This window comes from Muscardinus avellanarius (genome assembly GCF_963383645.1).
Source record: "Muscardinus avellanarius genome assembly, chromosome: 22".
NCBI lineage: Eukaryota > Metazoa > Chordata > Mammalia > Rodentia > Gliridae > Muscardinus > Muscardinus avellanarius.
Window position 1 is genome coordinate 8,299,989 of NC_137808.1, and position 22,316 is coordinate 8,322,304.

The following is a 22,316-nucleotide window of genomic DNA, read 5'->3' on the forward strand; positions in this document are numbered from 1 at the left end:
ATTTTGAACAGGGTCTCCGAGCGGCCGGAGCCGCAGGGCACGGGCGGCCTGGCCGGACGCGCCGCCCTCCGTGCCCGGCCGCCCTCCGTGCCCAGCGGCAGCCCGCGCCCGGCCCACCTGACGCCCCAGCGGGCCCCGGAAGCCCAGGTTCTCCGCCATCCGCTGCGCCTGGCCGGCCCGCAGCCCTTCGAAGATGTCGATTTGCTCCTGGAGGAAATAAATCAGAGGAACAGCTCAGGCCGGGGGAGGAGGTCCACAAGCTCAGGCCGGAGCCGAGCATTTATTTGCAAATGAGTAATTAAAGCGGGCGCCCTTCCAGCATCTGGACCGAGCTGCCGCCTAAGGGGACGATTTAATTAGCAGCCCGGCGGCCGCATCCTTCACCCCTGGCGGCCGGCCGGCGCCAGCTCTCACGTTTAATTACCGCACAGATGGCGCTGACGGATACTTAGTCCGTTCGTTTTATGACACGTGCTGGAAGGCTTCCAGGGAGGTCTGCCCGCCTCGCACGGCCTTACGTTGCGAGGCGTCGTCCACAGGCTAAATATGACCCCGTGCCCTACACGCTCCGGGCGTCCAGACCCCGCCGCCCGCTGCTCGGACCCGCGGCCTGGCGGTTTTGCAGATGGCTACGTAGCACTGGTGAGCCTGTGTGGGAGGCCTCAAACTGCCTAGGGGGTTAGGTATCTTATACACACGACAGCCGTATAAATATGAATAAATAAACATATACACATATACTTTTTTTGGTGGTCCTGGGGCTCCTGGAAGCCCTTCTACCTCCGGGCTGCACTCCCAGACCTATTTTATATTTTCATTTGGAAACAGCGTCTCTTACGCCAGCGCGGCCCTCCTGTCTCCGCCTCCCCAGCGCGGGATGACAAGCGTGCCCACCGCGCCCGGCCACAGACTGCTTTTGAACTCAAACTAGTATTTGAGCACGGGGCAGACAGACAGACAGACAGACTGCAGGCTGGGGAGGTTCTGTTTGCCTCGGCCGGTCTCCTGGCCCAGGACGTGGGACCCTGCGATGCCCGAGGGACAGTGGAGCCCGGAGGGGACGCAAACCAGACGCCGCTCTGTGCTCCCTGCGTAAGCCAGGGGACGGCTGAAAGAGATGGAGAGGAGGAGGGGAGAGGGGAGGAGGGAGGGGAGGAGGGAGGGGAGGAGGGGGAGGGGAGGAGAGAGGGGAGGAGGGAGGGGAGGGGGAGGAGGGAGGGGAGGACGGAGGGAAGGGGGGAGGGAGGGAGAGGAGGAGGGAGGGGGGAGGGAGGAGGGAGGGGAGGAGGGAGGGGAGGGGGAAGAAGAGGGAGGGGAGGAGGAGGAGTGAGGGGAGGAGAGAAGAGGAGGGAGGGGAGGAGAGAGGAGGAGGAGGGAGGGGAGGGGGAGGAGGGAGAGGAGGAGGGAGGGGAGGAAGAGGAGGGAGGGGAGGAGGAGTGAGAGGAGGGAGGGGAGGGGGAGGAGGGAGGAGGGAGGGGATTCAGAAAAGGGAGGCCACGCCCACCGCTCGCACCTTGAAGATGAGCTCGGGCCTGGAGGCGGCCACCTCCTCGATGTCCACGCCGCCCGCCGGGCTGCCCACCAGCACGGGCCCGTTGCTGGCGCGGTCCATGAGGATGGCCAGGTAGGTCTCCCGCGAGATGTCCAGGGCCTCGGCCACCATCACCTGCGGCACAGAGGGAGGAGCGGAGGGAGGAGCGCGTCCGGCCGGCGCCCGGGGGAGCTGCGCTTGACTTTTCTCTTTTGACAGAATTGGAGCCGGGCCCGGAGGCGCTCTCCCTCTGAGCGGCGCCCCAGCCCCATCTTGATTCTGTTTCTTTTATTTTTAATTTTCAGGTACTGGGGGTGGGCCCAGGGGCGTCGTCTCACTGCGTGCAGAGGGCCTTTGTCTTTTTCTTTCATTCTGCTTTATTTTCTTTTCCCCCGTTTCTCTTCCTGAGTTGCCGAGTCCCCGGCGCCCGTGACCTCCTGGCTCGGCCTCCGGGACGCGGGGATCCCCGGCAGGCACCACCACGGCCAGCTAGGAGAACCCCAAGACCAATGGCCGTCCTGGCCGCGCGCCCCGTCAGAACGTGCTTTCCCTAGCACCTCGGGGCCGTCCCCGCGGGCTCGTGAACAGGCCCACGCCTGCGCGCGGGGCCTGCGCGGGTTCTTAAGGCTTTGAAAAGTCTCCCAAGCCCTCATCTAAAGCCCCACGCGTGCACAGCAAGCACGGCTTTCCACGAAGCAAACCTCACCGTGCCCGCCGCGGGCCCACCGTGAGCGTGAGTGAAGGTGAGGCTGGCCACCGGGTGTGAGGCGGAGCCTCGCAAAATGGAGGCTGAGGCAGGAGGATCGTGATTCGAGGCCAGCCTCAGCTACGTAGTGAAGCCCTGATTCAAAATAAATAAAAAACTAGGGCTGGGGATGTAGCTAGGAAGTAGAGTGCCCGGGTTCCATGCCCAGCAACACAAAAAATAAAAAAAAAATAAAAATATCAGGCGACCGTGGGGCCGGGGACGGGGGCGAGGGGCCGGGCCGCCGTGGGGGCTCCCATGCCTCTCCCCGTCTCCCAGGGACCCGGCCCCCCTGCGAGACCACAGGCCCCCGAAAGCGGGCGCCGTGCCCGGGAGGGCGCCGGCTCGTGGCACCCAGGGATGGACTTTTCTTTCCCTTTTTAGCACTTTGGGAAACGACCCAGGCCTACCTTGCGGACCTCCACGCCTTCCCTGGGCGTCTGCTTGGTGGTGAGGTTGTACCCGATCATCTGCGTGGCCAGCCGGCCCACGACGCCCGGGCTGGGGGGCAGGAGGAGCGGAGCGTGGGCGGGGCCTCCCTCCCCGGCCTCGCCCCGGCCTCCCTCCCCGGCCTCCCTCCCCGGCCTCGCCCCTCACACACCACACCTCTGCCGCCCAAGCTAGTCAGGGCCACAGCAGGGTGGACACTGGCGTCTTTCCTCGGCTCCCAGTAGATTTTTCTTTTATTTTGCGGTACTGGGGAGGGAGCCCAGGGCCGCTCCACCTCCGGTCTCCACCCCCAGCCCGAGTTTTTATTCTTTATTTGGAGACGGGGTCTCGCTGAGCTGCGGGGGCCTCGCCAAGTAGCTGAGGCTGGCCCTGAACCCGCGCGATCCTCCCGTCTCGGCCTCCCGGGTACTGGGGTTACAGATGTGACCCGCCATGCCCGGCTCAAAAAGGAAAAAAAAAAGGGTTGGGGGGCTGAGACGGGAGGACCGCGGCTCGCGGCCGGCCTCAGCTGCTGAGGCCCTCAGCAACTCAGCGGGACCCGGTTTCAAAATAAAGAATAAAAAATAGGCAGGGGGTGTCGCTCGGAGGCAGCGTGCCGCCGGGTTCCACCCCCGGGACCCCGCCTAAACACGCACACACGGGCGTTCATGGGAGGAGGGCGCCTCCGGCCCTGCCTCAGCTTCCCCGCGCGAGCTCCGGACCCCAGACTCACTCCCTGGTCAGGTGCACGCCCCCTCGCAGGCCGCTGCTGAAGACGCCTTTCCCGCGCCCTCCGGCTAAGATCTGCGCCTTCAGAACGATTTCCTTCGCGTCTGGAAAACAAGGAAAAGAAGACCGGCCCGAGCTGGTGGCCTCAAGTTCCTTCCTTGAGGTCTCGGCCTCGCGGCGCCATCTTCACACCGGCCGGGCCGGGCCGTCCAGAAGCGACCGACGGCGGCGCCGCTAACCTCCCCGGGCAGCGGCTTCCCAAAGCCGTGGAGGCGCCGACCCGCCGGTCAGGGGCAGCGGCGAGCCCCCCGGCGGCCACGGCCACGGGGGTTGGGAAGCTGGAGGCCGGGACGCGAGGCCGAGCTGGGGGCAGCTCTGTTCTTTTTCGGTCCTGGGGATGGACGCCAGGGACGTTCTACCCAGCTTCACCCTCAGCCCGGTTCTTTTTCTTGATTTTGAAACAGCCTCGCAGACGCTGAGGCCGGCCTCCAACGCGATCCTCCCGTCCCAGCCTCCCAGTGCTGGGATGAGGGGCGGCGCGCCCCACCCGCGCCCGGCTTCTGGAGCGCGCCCCCAGACGGCTGAGCGTGGGAGGATGGAGGCACGCGGGCACGCCCGCGTGGCCAAGGGCCGACTCCGCCTCGGCCCACGGAGAGGTGCTCGAGGGCGCCAGTGCTCCACCCGTCCCTCAGGGCGTGACGAGCCCGCGGAAACCGGTGGCGCGCGCCGGACCCCGCGCCGCGCCGCTTCTGCGGCTTTCCCAACCGGCCACGGACGGCGGCCGATCAGGCTTGACCTCCACGGCGACTGTCCAGCGTGACGTCTAACCCCGACTCCTCGGTCAACGCTGGAAGCACCTTCCGAGGGAGCTTAGTGCCAAGAGCAGTCTCGGGCCGTGCCACCTGGACAGAATGGCGCACTTCCAGGTGGACGCCGCGCCCGCCCTCGGGAGGCCGAGACGGGAGGATCTCAGGTTGGAGGCCGGCCTCGGCGCCACCGTGAGGCTCTGCAGCCGAGCGAGACTCTGTTCCAAAATAAAACGGTAAAACCGGGCCGAGGGTGCAGCTCAGAGGCAGAACGTCCCCGGGCCAGTCCCTGATACCAACAGATAAAGAGCGCGTGTCATCCCAGCGCTCGGGAGGCCGAGACGGGAGGATCGCGGTTCGAGGCCGGCCTCGGCTCCTTGGCGAGGCCCGCTGCCCCCTCGGCCTCCTGTTCTGTGTGTGCGCGGTCGAGCGCCGAGCTCCACCCCGCCCCATTTCTAGTTCTTTATTTGGAAACGGGGTCTCGCTAGGTTGCGGAGGGCCTCACTCAGTAGCCGAGGCTGGCCTCGAACCGCGGTCCTCCTGCCTCGGCCTCCCGGATGCTGGGATTACGAGTGTGCGCACCTCGCCCGGCTGCCGTGAGGCGCTCAGGGGCAGAAGGCTGACGGCCCGGCCTGGGCGGCCGGCGGGAGCCCGGGGTCCGCGATGGCGCGCGATGGCGTCCTGCTGGGTGCGAGGACACCCTGCGAGCTGCTGGCCGTATTAACTTAATAATAGACTTCAGGGTGTGATCTCCAATTAATTCCATTTTCTGCACGCACACGCGGCGCCGCGGGGAGCCGAGATTAGAGAGTCGCCATATGGCGCCTCATAAGTAACAATTACGTCTCATTTTCTATTCGGCGACACCAAAAACAGCAACAAAAGCAAAAACCCAACAACAGGGTCTGGAACGCCACGGACAGGACGGGAGGCGCCAGGAGAGGACGCGCGAGCCCGGCCCCGGAGCGAGGAGCCCGCAGCCCGGAGCCCGCCGGGTCCTGTCGCCACGGTGCGCACCCACCGGCCGCCGGCGCGCTCGTCATCCCAGCACTGGGGAGTCTGAGACAGGAGGATCGCCGTTCGAGGCCAGCCTCAGTACTGAGCGAGGCCTCTGCAAGTCAGGGAGAGCCGGGTTCAAAATAAAGAATAAAAAGTAGAGCTGGGGTGCCACTCGGGGGCAGGACGCCCCCGGGCTCCATCTCCAGAACGGCCAAAAAGCACCTTCGACAGGCAGCGTTTCTTCTAGAAGGCACCTCCCGGCCCCGGCGGGCACGAGGTCCCCGCGGCGGCTTCTGTCCACTTTTGACAGACAGAGAGGCTGCGCCGAGCAGGAGTGCCGGCAAGCGCCGAGCCCGCGATCCTCTGCCGGCAGTGGTACTAAGCGCTGAGCACCACCACGCCGCCCTCCCATGCCGGAGAGCTCTGACAACGCCAAGGAACAGAGCGGGACGCCGGGCGTGGGCGCACGCCTGTCACCCCGGCGCTCGGGAGGCCGAGACCGGAGGATCGCGGTTCGCGGCCGGCCTCGGCTACTTAGCGAGGCCCTCGGCAGCTCAGTGAGACCCGGGTTCAAAATGAAGAATAAGAAAAACAGGGCAGGGGGTGCAGCTCGGAGGTCGAACGCCCCCAGACCCGCAAAAAATTAAAATAAAATAAAGAATAAAAAACAGGGCAGGGGGTGCAGCTCGGAGGTCGAACGCCCCCGGGTTCCACCCCCAGACCCAGAGCGGGCGCCTCGGTGCCTCCGACGGGCAGGTCTCGACGCCGCCCTTGGACGGCCTCCCACGGCACAGGCATCGAGGCGGACCCGGGTGACCCGACCCTCTCCCGGCCAGGGCAAAGCCGGGCGTGCCGCGGACGCCGGCCGGGGGAGCGGCGCCATGAGCAGGGCCCACGGACACGGACCGCCACGGCCTCGTGGCAACGCCCGCTCGGCGCGGTGCGTGCACGCTGAGGCGAAGCATTAAATATGTTAATGTATCGTTCTTATTTCAATGACTTATTCTTCAACGCATAATTATAGAACTTATACTTTAGGTTCATAAAGTGATTGCCTGCTTAATGCAATTATAAATTACAATATCATTTCAATTACGTTGCCATAAATATAAGTTTCACATCTTATCTTAATTGTTTCATATATAATTATATGACTTAGAGTTTATTTCAATTAAGTAGAGCGTGTGATCACTGTGACTGACGAACAACGCCTGTAACTTCCACTGGTTTTAATGGTTTATTTGATTAGCTGCTATTTATAGTAGTGCAAGTTTCCCTAAGATGGAATCCCACGGACCGTACGAGAGTGAAGCTCTCTGTGTCCTGACCGCGAAGATACCGTTCGGCAAAATGGCGACAGACGCAGAATGCACAGGTGCGGCCTCCTCGGCCCGGGGCGGGAGCCCGGCACCCGGCACCCGGCACCCGGGAGGCTGAGGCTCGAGGATCAGCAAGCCGAGGCCAGCCTGGGAGCGCGCTCCGCTGCTTAGCGAGACCCTGCTTCAAAACGGGGACCGGCCGGCGGCGGGCGCTCGTCACCCCCGCCGGGGAGGCGGAGACGGGAGGACGGCGCGGGTTCGAAGCCAGCCGCGCTGGCTCAGGAGACCCTGCTTCCAAATAAAAATAGAGAATAGGCCTGGGAGTGTCGCCCGGAGGGAGAAGGGCTTCCAGGAGCCCCAGGGCCACCAATAATAATAATAATAATAATAATAATAACAATAATAATAATAATAATGTAAAAATAGGTCTGGGAGTGTCGCCCGGACGTAGAAGGGCTTCCAGGAGCCCCAGGGTCACCAATAATAATAATAATAACAATAATAATAATAACCATAATAATAATAATAATAATAATAATAATAATGTAAAAATAGGTCTGGGAGTGTCGCCCGGACGTAGAAGGGCTTCCAGGAACCCCAGGGCCACCAAGAATAATAATAGTAATAGTAATAATAATAATAATAATAATAATATATAAAATAGGTCTGGGGGTGTAGCCCGTAGGAAGAAGGGCTTCCAGGAACCCCAATACCATAATAATAATAATAATAATAATAACAATAACAATAATGTAAAAATAGGTCTGGGAGTGTCGCCCGGACGTAGAAGGGCTTCCAGGAGCCCCAGGGCCACCAATAATAATAATAATAACAATAATAATAATAATAATAATAATAATAATAATGTAAAAATAGGCCTGGGAGTGTCGCCCGGAGGGAGAAGGGCTTCCAGGAGCCCCAGGGCCACCAAGAATAATAATAATAATAATAATAATAATAGTAATAATAATAATAACAACAATGATAATGTAAAAATAGGTCTGGGAGTGTCGCCCGGACGTAGAAGGGCTTCCAGGAGCCCCAGGCACCGTCACACACATTCGCGGGCCGACGTCGTCGAGGGCCTGGGACTCGGGGTCCCGGCATGGCGCCACCCGGCACGAGGCCGCCATCGGGCCGGGAGCCCCGGTCACTCCTCGGCCGTGCGGCCGTCCAGGGCCGCGCCCTCCTGCCCGTCCTGCTCTTCCTGGTTCGGGTACTGGGGCTCAGACCCGCGTCGACCGCTGGGCTCCGCCCAGCCCCGTTTCGTTCACTTTTGGCCTTTGAAGCAGGGTGTCACGCAGGGGCGGAGGCCGGCCTCGCAGGGCGATCCTCCAGTGCCGGCCTCCCGAGGGCCGGGTTCTGGTCAGCGCTGCCCGGCCCTCCCAGCGCCCGGCGCACCTCGGACCTTGTACAGCTGTTTTGCTTTATGGATGGAGAGATTAACCTAAAAGTGTCACAGGGGACAATGGTCCCATTGGCTTTTTCACTTTTGCACACAGGGGACGGCGCCCGGGGGCGTTCTCCCTCCCAGCGACACCCCCAGTCCTATTATTATTATTATTATTATTATTATTATTATTATTATTATATTGGGGACGGAGCCCGGGGGCGTTCTCCCTCCCAGCGACACCCCCAGTCCTATTATTATTATTATTATTATTATTATTATTATTATTATATTGGGGACGGAGCCCGGGGGCGTTCTCCCTCCCAGCGACACCCCCAGTCCTATTATTATTATTATTATTATTATTATTATTATTATTATTATATTGGGGACGGAGCCCGGGGGCGTTCTCCCTCCCAGCGACACCCCCAGTCCTATTATTATTATTATTATTATTATTATTATTATTATTATATTGGGGACGGAGCCCGGGGGCGTTCTCCCTCCCAGCGACACCCCCAGCCCTATTATTATTATTATTATTATTATTATTATTATTATTATTATATTGGGGACGGAGCCTGGGGGCGTTCTCCCTCCGAGCGACACCCCCAGCCCTAGGTTTGATTCTTAATTTTGAATCCGGGTCTCACGGAGTGGCTGGGCCGTCAAGCCCGACCCCCGGGTCCCCGGGTCCCCGGGTCCCCGCCTCCTGGGCGCGGGGTCCGCGCTGGCAGCTTTCACTTGGCTCCCGGGCGGGAGACGGGAGACGCGTCCTCCCGGGAGGACGGGGCGGCGGGGAGCCTTTCAAGTGGACGCCGCTCACACGGAAAGGCAGAGCTTAGAGTCAGGGTGAGCTGGCTTCCGTGAACTAAACGCGGCGCACAGATCTCCTCCCACAGAGGAGGACCGCCTGAGCCGGAGCACTCTCTCCGGAGCACTCTCTCTGGAGCACTCTCTCTGGAGCACTCTCTCTCTCTGGAGCACTCTCTCTGGAGCACTCTCTCTCTGGAGCATTCTCTCTGGAGCACTCTCTCTGGAGCGCTCTCTCTCTGGAGCACTCTCTCTGGAGCATTCTCTCTGGAGCACTCTCTCTGGAGCACTCTCTCTGGAGCACTCTCTCTCTGGAGCACTCTCTCTGGAGCACTCTCTCTGGAGCGCTCTCTCTCTGGAGCACTCTCTCTGGAGCATTCTCTCTGGAGCACTCTCTCTGGAGCACTCTCTCTGGAGCACTCTCTCTCTGGAGCACTCTCTCTGGAGCACTCTCTCTGGAGCACTCTCTCCGGAGCACTCTCTCTCCGGAGCACTCTCACTGAGTTGCCGAGGGCCTCGCTGCACAGCTGATGCTGAGGCGTGTGTCACCGCGCCGGGCTCTCCACTTGACTTTTCTTACACTTTATTTTTATTTTTTAAGTCTGGCAGCGGGCGGGCTCTCCTGCTGTTTGCTGCCCGCGCCCGGCCCGTCACTCAAGGGAAGCGGAGCCGCCGTGTCCAGGGAAGGGGCAGGCGAGGTGGGCTGAGAAGCAAAGGGGCCGCTCAGGGGAGCGAGGGCAGAGAACGGCGCCGGGCTCCCACGCCGCGCCGCGGCCTGCGGTCAGACAAAGCTCTTAAAATCAATCAATCACCTGCCGAGGCCACGAAGACAGATGGCCACCTGGAGCCGGGCTGGCGCGCTCCGTCGCCGCGGCCGGGACCAAGGGCGGCCGGCGTGGCGTCCAGACACCAAATAATAATAATAATAATAATAATAATAATAATAATAAAATACAAAAATCAGGGCTGGGGTGTCGCTCGGGGGGAGAGCGCGCCGGGCGCCATGCCGGCCACTCAGACGACGGCCCACCTGTAATCGCACGTCGAGCCATCGAGACCCGACCTCCCCGCGCTCACGTTCACACCGGGAAGCCCTGAGCTGCGCTCCTCCTAGAGCACAGGCTCCGGCCGCGCCGAGCACGGCGGGAGGCGCGTGTGGCCCGCGGCGTCCTGGGGAACTTTCAGGGGACTGAGACGCGGCCCTGAGGACGCACAGGTGGCTCCCGGGACTCGGGAGGCCGAGGCGGGAGGATCGCAGGCCGGAGGGAGGCCAGCCTCGGCCGCAGGGAGGTCCGCCCGCCCGCCCTCCACGCGGCTCCCAGGGAGCCCGGTGCCACAGCTTACCCAGCCTCCTGGCCGCCTCCTGGGCCTCGGCCGCCGAGCCGGCCACGAGGAAGCGCTGCACCCGCAGCCCGCCGTCCGCCAGCAGCTTCTTGCTCTGGTACTCCTGCAGGCTCAGCCGCCGCGCCTGCGGGGACGCGCAGTCAGAGCCTGGGGTCGGCGGGGGGGGGCTCACGACCCAGGGAGACCCTCGGCGAGCCAGAGGGACCCGGGCGCCGTCCCCAGTATAATATTCACAAGTGGAGGCCCCTCTCTGTCTCCCCCTCCTCCCTCCCCCTCCTCCCTCCTCCCTCTTTCCCTCCTCCCTTCCTTCCTCCCTCCTCCCCCCTCCCTCCTCCCCCCTCCCTCCTCCCTCTTTCCCTCCTCCCTTCCCTCCTCCCTCCTCCCTTCCTTCCTCCCCCCCCTCCCCCCTCCCCCCTCCCTCCTCCCCCCTCCTCCCTCTCTTCCCCTCTGGTCCCGGGATGTGCGCAGGGCGCTCTAGGCCCCGGCGGTTTGTTACTTTGAGACAGGGTCTCACTGAGTTGCCGAGGGTCTCACCAGCCAGCCGAGGCCGGCCTCCGACCTGCGACCCGCCCGCCTCGGGCTCCGAGTCCCGGGATGGCGGGCGCGCTGCCGCCCTGGCCGCGCACCGTGCCCTGGTGTCAGCCGTACGCTCTGCTCATCTCGCTTCTGGGCCGCCGGGCTGGCGACGCGGAGCCGTCCAGCAGACGCAGAAGCCCACGTGGGCAGACGCGCGCTCCCGTGCCCAGCCTCAGACACTTAGTGGGTCCCCGGCCACTCGGCGAGACCCTCGGCACCTTAGTGAGACTCTGTCTCAAGGTTTAGAACTGTAGAGGAATGGCCGGGACTGCCGCCTGGAGGCCGAGGTTAAACTGGTGGGCGGAGCCGGCACACTTGAAGGTCAGGTGTGACCTCAGGTGTGACCTCAGGTGTGACCTCAGGTGTGACCTCTGGCGGGAGGGAGCGGAGGCCGGGCCTCAGGCCACCCGCGGCCCCCTCGCCACCGCCCAGGACGCGGCTCCCAGGGAGCCTGGCGCGCCTGCCCGGCCTCCTCGGCCTCCTCCCGGCCTGGAGCCTCCCGAGGCCGCTGCACTCGGAGGCCCAGGTGGAAACCGGGCGGCAGGGGGCGGGAGGGGGGGGCGGGAGGCCCGGCTTTGAGGCTTTGAACCCCTGGGGAGGCCGGTCTACACCGGCACCGTCTACACCCGGGGCCCAGCGGCTCCCAAGTGGGTCCAGGAGGCAGCGGCCCCACCGCCCACCCCAGGGCCGCCACTTCCCCCTCCCGGAGCCGTGGGGCGCGCTGGTCATCCCAGCACTCCAGAGGCTGGGACCAGAGGATCACGGTTCAAGGCCAGCCTCGGCCACCTAGTGAGACCCTCGGCCGCCTAGTGAGACCCTGTTTCAAAATAAAGGATTAGAAAATGGGGCTGGGGGAGTCACTGGGGCAGGCCGCCCCGGGGTGGGCTCCACCCGCGGGCGTGCGCATGCGCAGAGCTGGCCGGCGCAGAGGCTGCTTTCACAACCTCACTTTCACAAGAGCTCGGGCCGGCCAGGGTGCGGGCGAGGGAGGCCGCCCGCTCACCGGGAGCACCCGCCCCGGGGTACCGGGAGCACCGTGGGCCGGGCTTGGCGGCCACGCCTGCGACCAGGGAGGCCGAGACAGGAGGGCTGGAGGTTTGAGGCCAGGGCCGGGGGTGTAGCTGGGGGTGGGACTCTGCACACACTAGATAATAACATTCCCGGCCGCCCGGCAGTCTGGAGGCCGGGACCAGAGGACCTGGGTTCGAGGCCAGCCTCGGCTGCTGAGGCCCTGTTCCAAAATGCAAATTACAGACTGGCCGGGGGCGTGGTTTGGAGGGGGCGTGGCTTGGAGGGGGCGTGGCTAGGAGGCCGCGCGGCTCCGCCCAGGGGCGGGGACACTGAAGTGAACTATTCAGAAGGAGCCCGGTTTCCTGGGGGGGGGCCGCCATGGCCGAGGCTCAAGGTCCGGCAGGGCAGCGCCACTGGACGGCGCCGGCCACGGCCTCCGCGGCGGCCAATCAGAGCAGACTCGGGGGAGGTGCGGCCGACGGACAGACGGACACCCGGGACACTCGCCACCAGGGCCGAAACCCGGGGCCTGGGAGGCCGGGACGCGAGGACCACGGGCTCCTGGGAGGCCGGCCTCAGCGCCCTCGGAGACCCTCGGCCACTCAGCGGGACCCTCGGCCACTTAGTGGGACCCTCGGCCTCCCAGTGGGACCCTCGGCCACTCAGCGGGACCCTCGGCCACTTAGTGGGACCCTCGGCCACTCAGCGGGACCCTCGGCCACTCAGCGGGACCCTCGGCCACTCAGCGGGACCCTCGGCCACTTAGTGGGACCCTCGGCCACTCAGCGGGACCCTCGGCCACTCAGCGGGACCCTCGGCCACCCAGTGAGACCCTCGGCCACTCAGCGGGACCCTCGGCCACTCAGCGGGACCCTCGGCCACCCAGTGAGACCCTCGGCCACTCAGCGGGACCCTCGGCCTCCCAGTGAGACCCTCGGCCACTCAGCGGGACCCTCGGCCTCCCAGTGAGACCCTCGGCCACTCAGCGGGACCCTCGGCCACCAAGCCCGTCTCCAGATAACCAGAAGCGGCGGCGTCTGCGGCGGGCCGCCCCGGTTCGTCCCCACCGCGGCCGGAAGAAGAAACTTTTTTCCGAGTTCGCGGCCAAGCCCGCCGGGGGGAGCAGCGCGGGGGGGGGAGCAGCGCGGGGGGGGAGCAGCGCGGGGGGGGGAGCAGCGCGGGGGGGGGAGCAGCGCGGGGGGGGGAGCAGCGCCGCGCAGGCGCCGCCGAGCTCGCGGGGAACTCTGCGCGGCCGGGCGGGGGAGCACCGCGCGGGAGGACGGCCGGCTCACCTGGCTCGGGGCGCCCAGCAGCGGCCGCGCCGCGGGGCCTCGGAGCAGCCGGCCGGCGCGCAGCGCGAAGGGCAGCGCCATGTCGTCCCGGAAGCGCGGCGGGGTGGGCGGGGCCGCGTGGAGGGCCCGGGTGGGCGGGGCCTCCCGGTGGGCGGGGCCTCCCTGGCCGCCGCCCCGCCCTCCCCCCCGAGTCGGCCCGGGCCGCGCTGTCCGCGCACCAAGAACCGAGCGGCCGCCGGGGCGCCGGCTCCCCAGCCCGGGCCCGCGGTTCGCGGCCAGCCTCGGCCACTGGGCGAGGCCCTCGGCCACTCAGTGAGACCCCGCTCCGAAACAAAGAATGAAAACCGGGCTGGGCGCGTTAGATGAATGGGCTTCTTTCTTCAACCCCCCCATAAGAAAGTGTCCCGAGAGGCCCTGGTCACCAGCTAGGCCGCCATGCCCCCTGACCGCGCCTGGTCACTCACCGGGGAGGCCTGCACCCGCCCGGGGCCCTGGACAATCAATCGGTGGAAGGGTCATCCCCGCTGACCCCAGCCAATCACCTGGCCGCAGCCCCCCAAGGGGCTCAGCCGAGGGGTTCAAAGGCACGTCTCCTATTGGCCCCTCTGTGACCCCTGTATAACCTGACCCCAGCGGCCTCCCTCTCCCCCTCTGTCTGTCCGTCTGTCTGTCTGTCTCCCTCCCCCTCTGTCTCTCCCCTGTCTGTCCGTCTGTCCTTCCACACCGGCCCCTCCAATACGTCTCTCGCCGTCCCTGCTGTGGTCAGACTTTGTCCTTTCATGGCGGAGCTCGAGGCCGACGCCGGGTCCCAGCAGCACTGAAGGAAAAGGAGCATGGCCGCCAGGCAGGGGGACGGCTCCGGACGCGGCCGGGCGCTTCGCAGAGGAGCCCGGCCGGGCGCCGCGGGGGAGCCGGCCTCTGCCTGACCTCAGCCTCCTGGTGGAGGCCGGCCTCTGCCTGACCTCAGCCTCCTGGTGAAGGCCGGCCTCTGCCTGACCTCAGCCTCCTGGTGGAGGCCGGCCTCTGCCTGACCTCAGCCTCCTGGTGAAGGCCGGCCTCTGCCTGACCTCAGCCTCCTGGTGGAGGCTGGCCTCTCAGGGCCCTGACCTCAGCCTCCTGGTGGAGGCCGGCCTCTCAGGGCCCTGACCTCAGCCTCCTGGTGGAGGCCGGCCTCTGCCTGACCTCAGCCTCCTAGTGGAGGCTGGCCTCTCAGGGCCCTGACCTCAGCCTCCTGGTGGAGGCCGGCCTCTGCCTGACCTCAGCCTCCTGGTGGAGGCCGGCCTCCGCAACCTAGTGAGACCCCAGGAACCTAGCGAGACCGGCCTTGAAATAAAGGCCGGCCAGGGCCGGGTGGAGGGCGGAGGCGCCGTCCAGTCCCGGCCGCGCAGGGCGGCTCCTCCGAGCGGCACCAGCCTTTCTCGATGTATTTTCAGACAGGGTCTCACGAGGCAGCGGAGGCTGGCCTCGAACCTGCGTCCTCCTGTCTCACCTCGAGCCCGGGTTGAAGGGCGGCCTCACATGGCGAGGTCGGCTGGAGGCACGCCCGGGGCCAGGGCCCGGAGGACCGCGGTTCGCGGCCAGCCTCGGCCGCTCAGCGAGACCCTGTTTCCAAATAAATAGTTAAAAACGGGGCTGGGGTGGAGCTGGGAGGTGGAATGCCATAATAAATAAATAAATAAATAAATAAATAAATAAATAAATACGCAAATTCATAAATAACGAGACGCGCCAAGCCCGAGCAGGCTGCGGGGTGACACGCGCCAAGGGCGGCGTCTCCTCATCCCAGGACCCGCGCGTTAGGATCCATTAGGATCCTTCTCCTCAGCACCGGAACCGCCCTCAAGGCAGGAAAAGGGATGGGGGGCTGGCCTCGTTTGCATGCAGACCACGCCCACTCTCGTCTGTTTTGCATGCAGGCCCCGCCCCGGGGTCCAATTTGCATGCCGGTCCAGTCCATCCAGGTCTGGTTTGCTTAGAGCCATAGCCCTAGCCGTCTAATTTGCATGCGAGCCACGCCCACTCCCATCTGCTTTGCATGCAGGCCCCGCCCCGGGGTCTAATTTGCATGCCGGTCCAGTCCATCCAGGTCTGGTTTGCTTAGAGCCATAGCCCTAGCCGTCTAATTTGCATGCGAGCCACGCCCACTCACATCTGCTTTGCATGCAGGCCCCGCCCCGGGGTCTAATTTGCATGCCGGTCCAGTCCATCCAGGTCTGGTTTGCTTAGAGCCATAGCCCTAGCGCCGCTCTCCTCTGGGGGGGCCGGGAGGAGCTGGTCTAACATCTCGTGGGGGTGGCGTGGGGGCGACGTGGGCGTGACGTGGGCGCGTGACGTGGGGGCGACGTGGGGGCGTGCCTAGGCTGGAGGTTAAAGCTCTGCAGAACGTGCCGGCCACGCTCGCCGTCCCGGGATTCGGATTCGGGAGGCTGAGAGCGGGGATGGCGGTTCGAGGCCAGCCTCAGCCACTCAGGGAGACCCCGTGTCAAAATAAAGAATCGCAGATCGGGCTGGGGCGGAGCTGGGGGGCGGGTCGCCCCGGGCCACGCCTGGTTCCTCCCCACCCGGAGGAAAAATATCCGTGATTCTAAAGCAGCATCCCGCGGGACCTGCTCTATGTGTCCTCCCCCTCTGTGTGGTCCTCCCCCTCCCCTCCTCCTCCTCTGTGTGGTCCTCCCCCTCCCCTCCTCCTCCTCTGTGTGGTCCTCCCCCTCCCCTCCTCCTCCTCTGTGTGGTCCTCTCCCTCCCCTCCTCCTCCTCTATGTGTCCTCCTCCTCTGTGTGGTCCTCCCCCTCCCCTCCTCCTCTGTGTGATCCTCCCCACCCTCCCCCTCTGTGTGTCCTCCCCCTCCCCTCCTCCCCCTCTGTGTGGTCCTCCCCCTCCCCTCCTCCTCCTCTGTGTGGTCCTCCCCCTCCCCTCCTCCTCTGTGTGGTCCTCCCCCTCCCCTCCTCCTCCTGTGTGGCCCTCCCCCTCCCCTCCTCCTCCTCTGTGTGGTCCTCCCCCTCCCCTCCTCCTCCTCTGTGCGCCCCCCCCCCCCCCGCCATCCCAGGACACAGTGCAAATGAGCCCCGCGTGTCAGCAGGACGCCGCTTCCTCGTGGGGTCTGTGTGGGCCGCGGCGAGGATGGCGGACGGGGGCCGGCTGGGAATCTCTGCCCGCCTGTCCCCCACTGGAGAGCTGGCCGGCGCGGGGCCGGGGCCGCGTCTGCGGGGCGGGAGCCCGCTCCAGGCCACCCCGAGGCTGCCCGCGCTCGCCCTGAGTGGCCAACGGGCGGCCGACGTCCAGTGTCGCCCACGGCCCCGAACCGGCCGAGTGTCCAGTGTCGCCCACGGCCCGGCACGGCCAAGGTCCAGTGCGGTCAGTGGCCCCCACCGCCGACGCCCAGTGTCGCCCACGGCCACGTCGGGCTCGCTGGCCTCTCGCAGCCGCAGGAGGAGAATCGGGGCGAGCGGAGGGGCCACGGCGAGGGCGGCTCCGAGCCCTCGAGCCCTCGAGCCCTCGGCGGCCCGCTCCAGAGTCGAGGCCGGGGAGCGGCGTGGGGTGGAAGGCCCCGGTTCCGTCCCCGCCGCAGACAGAGCGGGGACCCCAACTAGAAGAGCGGCCTCCAGGCCAGAGGAGGCGGCCGGAGTCCCGGCTCGGCGTGGCGGCCCCGGCCGGCCGGAGGCGAAGGTCATGATGTCCGCCCAGGGCGCCGGGCGGAGCTTGGGCACGAGAGAGAAACTGACTGGATTCCGAGCGCCCCGGGAACCGGGCCCTCAGTTCAAGAAGACGCGCCCGGCCGGCCGGGCACCGCGAGGGGCTCGGCGGCCAGGGCCGTTACCGCGATGGCCGCTTCCCCGTCCCCTACACCCAGCGCCGCGGGCACACTCGCCCCGCGAAGGGACCTGGCCGAAATGTGAACGGAAAAATGGGACCCAAAGCTGGGCGCGGGGGCGCGCGCGCGTCACCCCAGGGCTCGGGAGGCTGAGACGGGAGGACCCGGGTTCGAGACCAGCCTCGGCGGCTTGCTGACCCTGGCTTCAAAATAAACAATGAAACATCCGCTGGGGGTGCAGCTGCAGGTGGGACGCCCCGGGGTCCACCCCCGGCACAGAATAAAATGGTGGCAAAAAAAAAAAACACAGCGGGGGAGACGGAGTCGGAGGAGACCGGCCCCGCCCCAAATTACATTTAATGAGAACCCGCTTCAACGTTTTGGTTTTTTGTTTTTTTTTTCAGTACTGGGGATGAGACCCCGGGCCATTCTCCCTCCACGCGACACCCCCAGCCCTGTTTTTTATTCTTTATTTTGAAACCGCGTCTCGCCGAGTTGCGAGGCCTCACTAAGCAGCTGAGGCCGGCCGCGAACCACGGTCCTCCGGTCTCAGCCTCCCGAGTCCTGGGATGACGAGCCCCCCCCCAAATCTTTCTTCCACAAGAGGCTCCGAATCCCACGCACAAACGCGTCCCATGTGCCAGGCCGCACGTGCGGGGGTCTATACGCGCCCCGGGGGTCTATACGGCCCCGGCGGGGAGGCTCCTCCTGATTCAGCTCGCCGTGGTGAGCGTGGGGAACTGGAGCTCGCAGGCCCGGCTCTGCTTGGAGGAAGACGCCGCCGCCGTGTCCCGCTTCAGCACCGCGGACAGCGCCCGCCGGCCCGGGGCGGCCTCACAGCCTCCGGGCCTCCATGGAGGCCAGGCCGGCCATCTCGTCTCTGCCGGCTTCGCAGAGCCACGTGGACGGTCGTCCGGAGCCGGCCGGGTGAGAAACGGGTTACAGACACGGTGGAACACTACTGAGTCGTGAAAAAGAACAAGGGAGCCGGGGGTGGGGCCGCGCTGGGAGGCGGAGGCAGGAGGGTCGCGGGTACGGGACGGCGCCGAGCCTGACGCCTTGAAGAGCCATCGCGACGCTCCGTGCGACTCCCAACACGGCGCCCGGCACGGAGTCCGTTCTGGGCCCTGGGTTGAACCCGGCGTTAGCGGCGCGCTAGCGCTGAGCCACACCCCGGCCTCTTTTTATTTTTATTTTTTAATTTGGGAACAGGTCTCACTCGGCTGCCGAGGCTCTCGTCCAATTTCCGAGGCCGGCCTCCAACCCGCGGGCCTCCGGCCTCAGCCTCCCAGGGCCCGGGGGGCGGGCAGGCGCCTCCACACTCTGGGAACGCCCCTCCGCGGTGTGGAAATATTTTTGTCCCTCGCGAAGTTGAGAAGAAAAGGCACCGGGCTCGTCGGCGTTTGCAGACTGCAGCTCCGTCTGGATACTAGTTTATAGGCTCAGGACGAACCCGGCTGACATTTTAAAAAAAAAAACCTTCTTTCCGCGTGTGCGTGCGCGTGTGTCCCGGGCTGCGCGCGAATTCTCCCCCCCGAGCATTATTATTTGCTAAGAGGAGGGCACGTCTCCAAGTTCCTCAGCGAGCACTAACGTGGCAGAAAGTGAGACTGGAAATGAGAGATAAAAAATAAAAAATAAACAGGGCGGAGCGCGTACGCCGCTCGGCGCGCTATGGAACTCCACACCGGGAAGCCAGAGCTCCCGGGGAGGCCTAAGAGCCAGCGTGCGGCCCCCCGCACCGTGGAGCCGCCGCCCGCCGCCCGCTGCCAGGCGAAGGTCTCGGGCTGGCCGGGCCCTGCGGGGCCGCGGGCGCCTTCAAGGGCGAGGAGGGTCCTGAGCGCCCTCCCTGGGCCGGCGCGGTCTCACCCACACCCGGGCTCCGTCCTCCCTGCCACGGACGGCGGTCAGCGGGTCCTGGAGACTCGAGGATCCATTTTCTCTGCCCGTCTCTCCCGCGGGCCGGCCCAGGGTCTGCAGACGGGCCTTTGGTTGCCGAGAGGGCAGCGGGCTGGGAGGCGTCTCCTCGAGCCCCCGGGAAAGGCCGAGGCAGGGGGACCGCAGGTTCGAGGCCGGCCTCCGCCACCTGGGAGGCCCTGTGAAACGTGAGGAATTGGCGACAGGGCTGGGGCATGGCGGGGGTAGATGGGGGGGGGTCCCGCGCAGCCGAGCCTCGGGGGTAACACCCGCTCCACCCCACGCGCTCGTCCACTCACACGGGGCGCTCACACCCACGGCCGCCTTGGCGCACATCCCCGCCTTGGCATAGGCGCCATCGCTCCCGTCCACCCCGCCTGGCCCGGCCGCGGCCAAACTCCTGTCCCCGGGCCGCCGGGTGGGCGCCAAAACTGCCGTCTAAGGGCCTCGGAAAGGAGCCAGACAGAACGGCCATTTGTGCATTAGAGGAGGGAGAGAAGGAGACAGAGACAGAGACAGAGAGACAGAGACAGACAGAGAGAGACAGACAGAGGAGAGAGGGAGGAGGGGCCTGGACGCGCGAGCTCGGCCGCCAGGACTGGGGAGGCGCAGCGGCCGCGGTGCAGCTCGAGGTCTGAGTTTAACGCTGGTCACACTGCGCGCCGAAACAACTCTCCTCTGTACGGGAGGCCTGGCTCTACATTAAGTCTCCCTCCCTCCCTCCCTCTCTCCCTCCCGCCCCCTCCCAGGGGCGCTGACCTCCCGGCTCCATCCCAAGCCCGCGTTCCATTCCCCAGTTTGGATCCGTCCCCGAGTGGCCGCGTGGCCCTGCGGCGGCAGCGCGTTTGCCGTAACTCGCCTCTTCTGGGCTCCTTCCCCGCCGTGTCGAGGGCGGCGTTGGGCGGGTGCACAGACAGCCAGACGGCAGCTGTCAGACGACGGAGGCCGGGAAGGGCCATGAAAACTTGTAAAAGCCTGGAATCCGGTGCTCGGGAGGCCGAGACGGGAGGACCGGGTTGGAGGCCGGCCCCAGCGGCCTGGTGAGCCCCTCAGCAACTCAGTGAGACCCTGTTTCAAAATATAAAATAATTGGGATACGGCTTGGAGGGAGAATGATGCAATCCGACGTAGACAGACAGACAGACAGATAGGTGAGGGACGGGCACCTTGACAGACGCGGGGACAGACAGGGCGGTGGGTGCGGCCGAGACCCACGGGTAAGGGAGACCGACATAAGCCTGGCTCCTCCCGGGGGAAAGCGCGCCGCTGTCGGTGAAGGACGCTTGCTGTCACCGACGGCCGCAGAGGGCGAGCGGTCGACTCCAGGAAAGAAACGTCATCGCCACAGACGTGCCGGCGGCGCCGGGCCCACCCAGAGTCTGTGTGCAGGAACGGGCCACGGCCTCCCGCTGGCGAGAAGCGCAGTGCTCTGTGTGCGTGCGCGTGTGTGCGCGTGTGTGCGTGTGTGTGTGCGCGTGTGTGCGCGTGCGTGTGCCTAGAGACTGCTGCACCCCAGCCCCACGTATCACTTTTACTTGGAAACGGGGTCTCGCTAGGTTGCTGAGGGCCTCACTAAGCGGCGGAGGCTGGCCTCGAACCGTGGCCCTCCTGCCTCGGCGTCCCCGGGGCTGAGCGGGAGCCCAGGGCCAGCGTCAGCTGGGGGCGTGGCCTCGCGGGAAAGCAGATCTGGGGGCGTGGCCTATCAAAGGGAAGCTGGCGTTGGGGTGTGGCCTAGCGGGGAAGTGAGCATCGGGGCGTGGCCTAGCAGGGGAAGTGAGCTGCTGGGGGCGTGGCCTCACAGGGAAAGTGGGTTGGGGCGTGGCCTACGGGGGGCGGGCGCTGGGCGTGGCCTGGCGTGGCTGGGGGCGCAGCCACGGGGTAGAACCCCTAAACAGAAGCCAGGAGACGGGGAGTGAGTCTGGGGGTGGGCGCGGCACGTGACGCCCCGGCGACGCCCTGGGCCCGGCCGAGGACGTCCAGTCGGCCGTGGACTCGGTCTCCAACACGCCAGAGTCGGGCACGCTGGTCACGCTGGAGTCAAAGATCCCACGCGCGACGGCGGCCCACGCCACCGGGTCCGGGGACGCTGAGCGAGATCGCAAAACCCGACGGCAAAACACACGACAGCGGCTGAGCCTGGAGGACCCGGGTTCGAGGCCAGCGCCAGCCGCCTAGTGAGCCCCTCAGCAACTCAGCGAAACCCTGACTGAACATACGGAACAAGACTAGGGCTGGGCGCGCGGCTCGGCGCGCGAGGACCCTGGGTTCCGTCCCCGGCGCGCCCCAGAAAGAAAAGCGTAACAAGGACACGCGGGTTTAGAAAGAGGCTACTGACCACTTTAATGGCAGCCGGCAGCCGGCCACAGCGACCACTGTGACCCGTCAGCGCACTCGAAGGCGCCCCGCGTCACCACGGGGGACCCGCGCGGCCCGGGACGGAGCCGCAGAGGAGGCGGCGTCCACGGGAGGCGCCGGGTCCGAGTCCCAGGACGTCGTATCCGCGGGGCTCACGCACCGGGGTGACCGGGGCGGTCCGACGGCGTGGGGGGGTCCCTCTGGGGCCGCTGGTTTCTCCTCCGAGGAAAAGCGAGTCGTTCTAAAATGTTCTCCGGAAGCGGTGGGGACGGCTACGATAGGTCGGTTGCATATAGAGGTGGCCGGGCGAGCCGAGCATGCTGACGCCGCGCAGCACGGGGAGCGTCAGGCAGCGCGGGCGCCGGGGACCCTGCGGCATCTTCCTCGCCGGCCATCTTGGGGAGGATGTATCATATCGCAAAATATCGTATATATAATCTGTATCTGAGCTATGTACATGTTCCACGCGGTACCAAGCGGCCGCTGATCCCAACGGGAGGGGCGCGGCGCCTCCCCACGGCCCCGCGACGTGCGCCCGGGCCGGCGCTGCGGGAAGCCCGCTCCAGGCGGTGTCGCCAAAAACGAGGAGTCCGCCTCCTTCCTCCCGGGGGTCGCGCCAGCGTCCCGGGACGGAGTCGCCGGGAGGAGCAGATCCCGCTGGTCGGGGTGCGGGCCCTCGGCGCGAGCCGGCGGCCGTCGTCCACCAGCGCGGATCCCGTTAGGTTCTGGGGTGAATCTGAAAACAGAGAGAGAGAGAGAGGGGGGCTTCAGAGCCACAGGGACGGCGCGAGGCGCCACGCGGGGCGGCGGGGCTGCGGCGGTCGCCCCCCTCCCTCCGTCCCAGGCGCTCTGCAGTCGGCCTGACGCGGCGCCCCCGTGGGGTCAGTGACGCCGTCGACGGACTCCTGCCACCTCTGGGGCGCGGGAGCCGCGAGTAGGCGGCGTGCGACCCGTCCGTCCTGCCGACGGCCCCGTGCCGGCTCCCGCCGTCCGCTCGGAGGCACCGGGCATCGCCTGGCAGGGCGGGCCGGCCCAGCCCGGCGTGGACGCAGGGACACCAGCGCGCGGCCGCGGGGACCCCAGCCTGGGCAGAAGCGCAACTGTAATGGCGTCGAAGGCGCCACCCCGCGTTCAGGAAGAAAGGCGCTTTTCTTCCTTTCTCCGTCTTTTATTGGAGACTGACCCCAGGGTCCTTCGACATGCCGCACCCTCAGGCCCGGCTTCTTTTTATTTGGGGAGGAGTCTCACC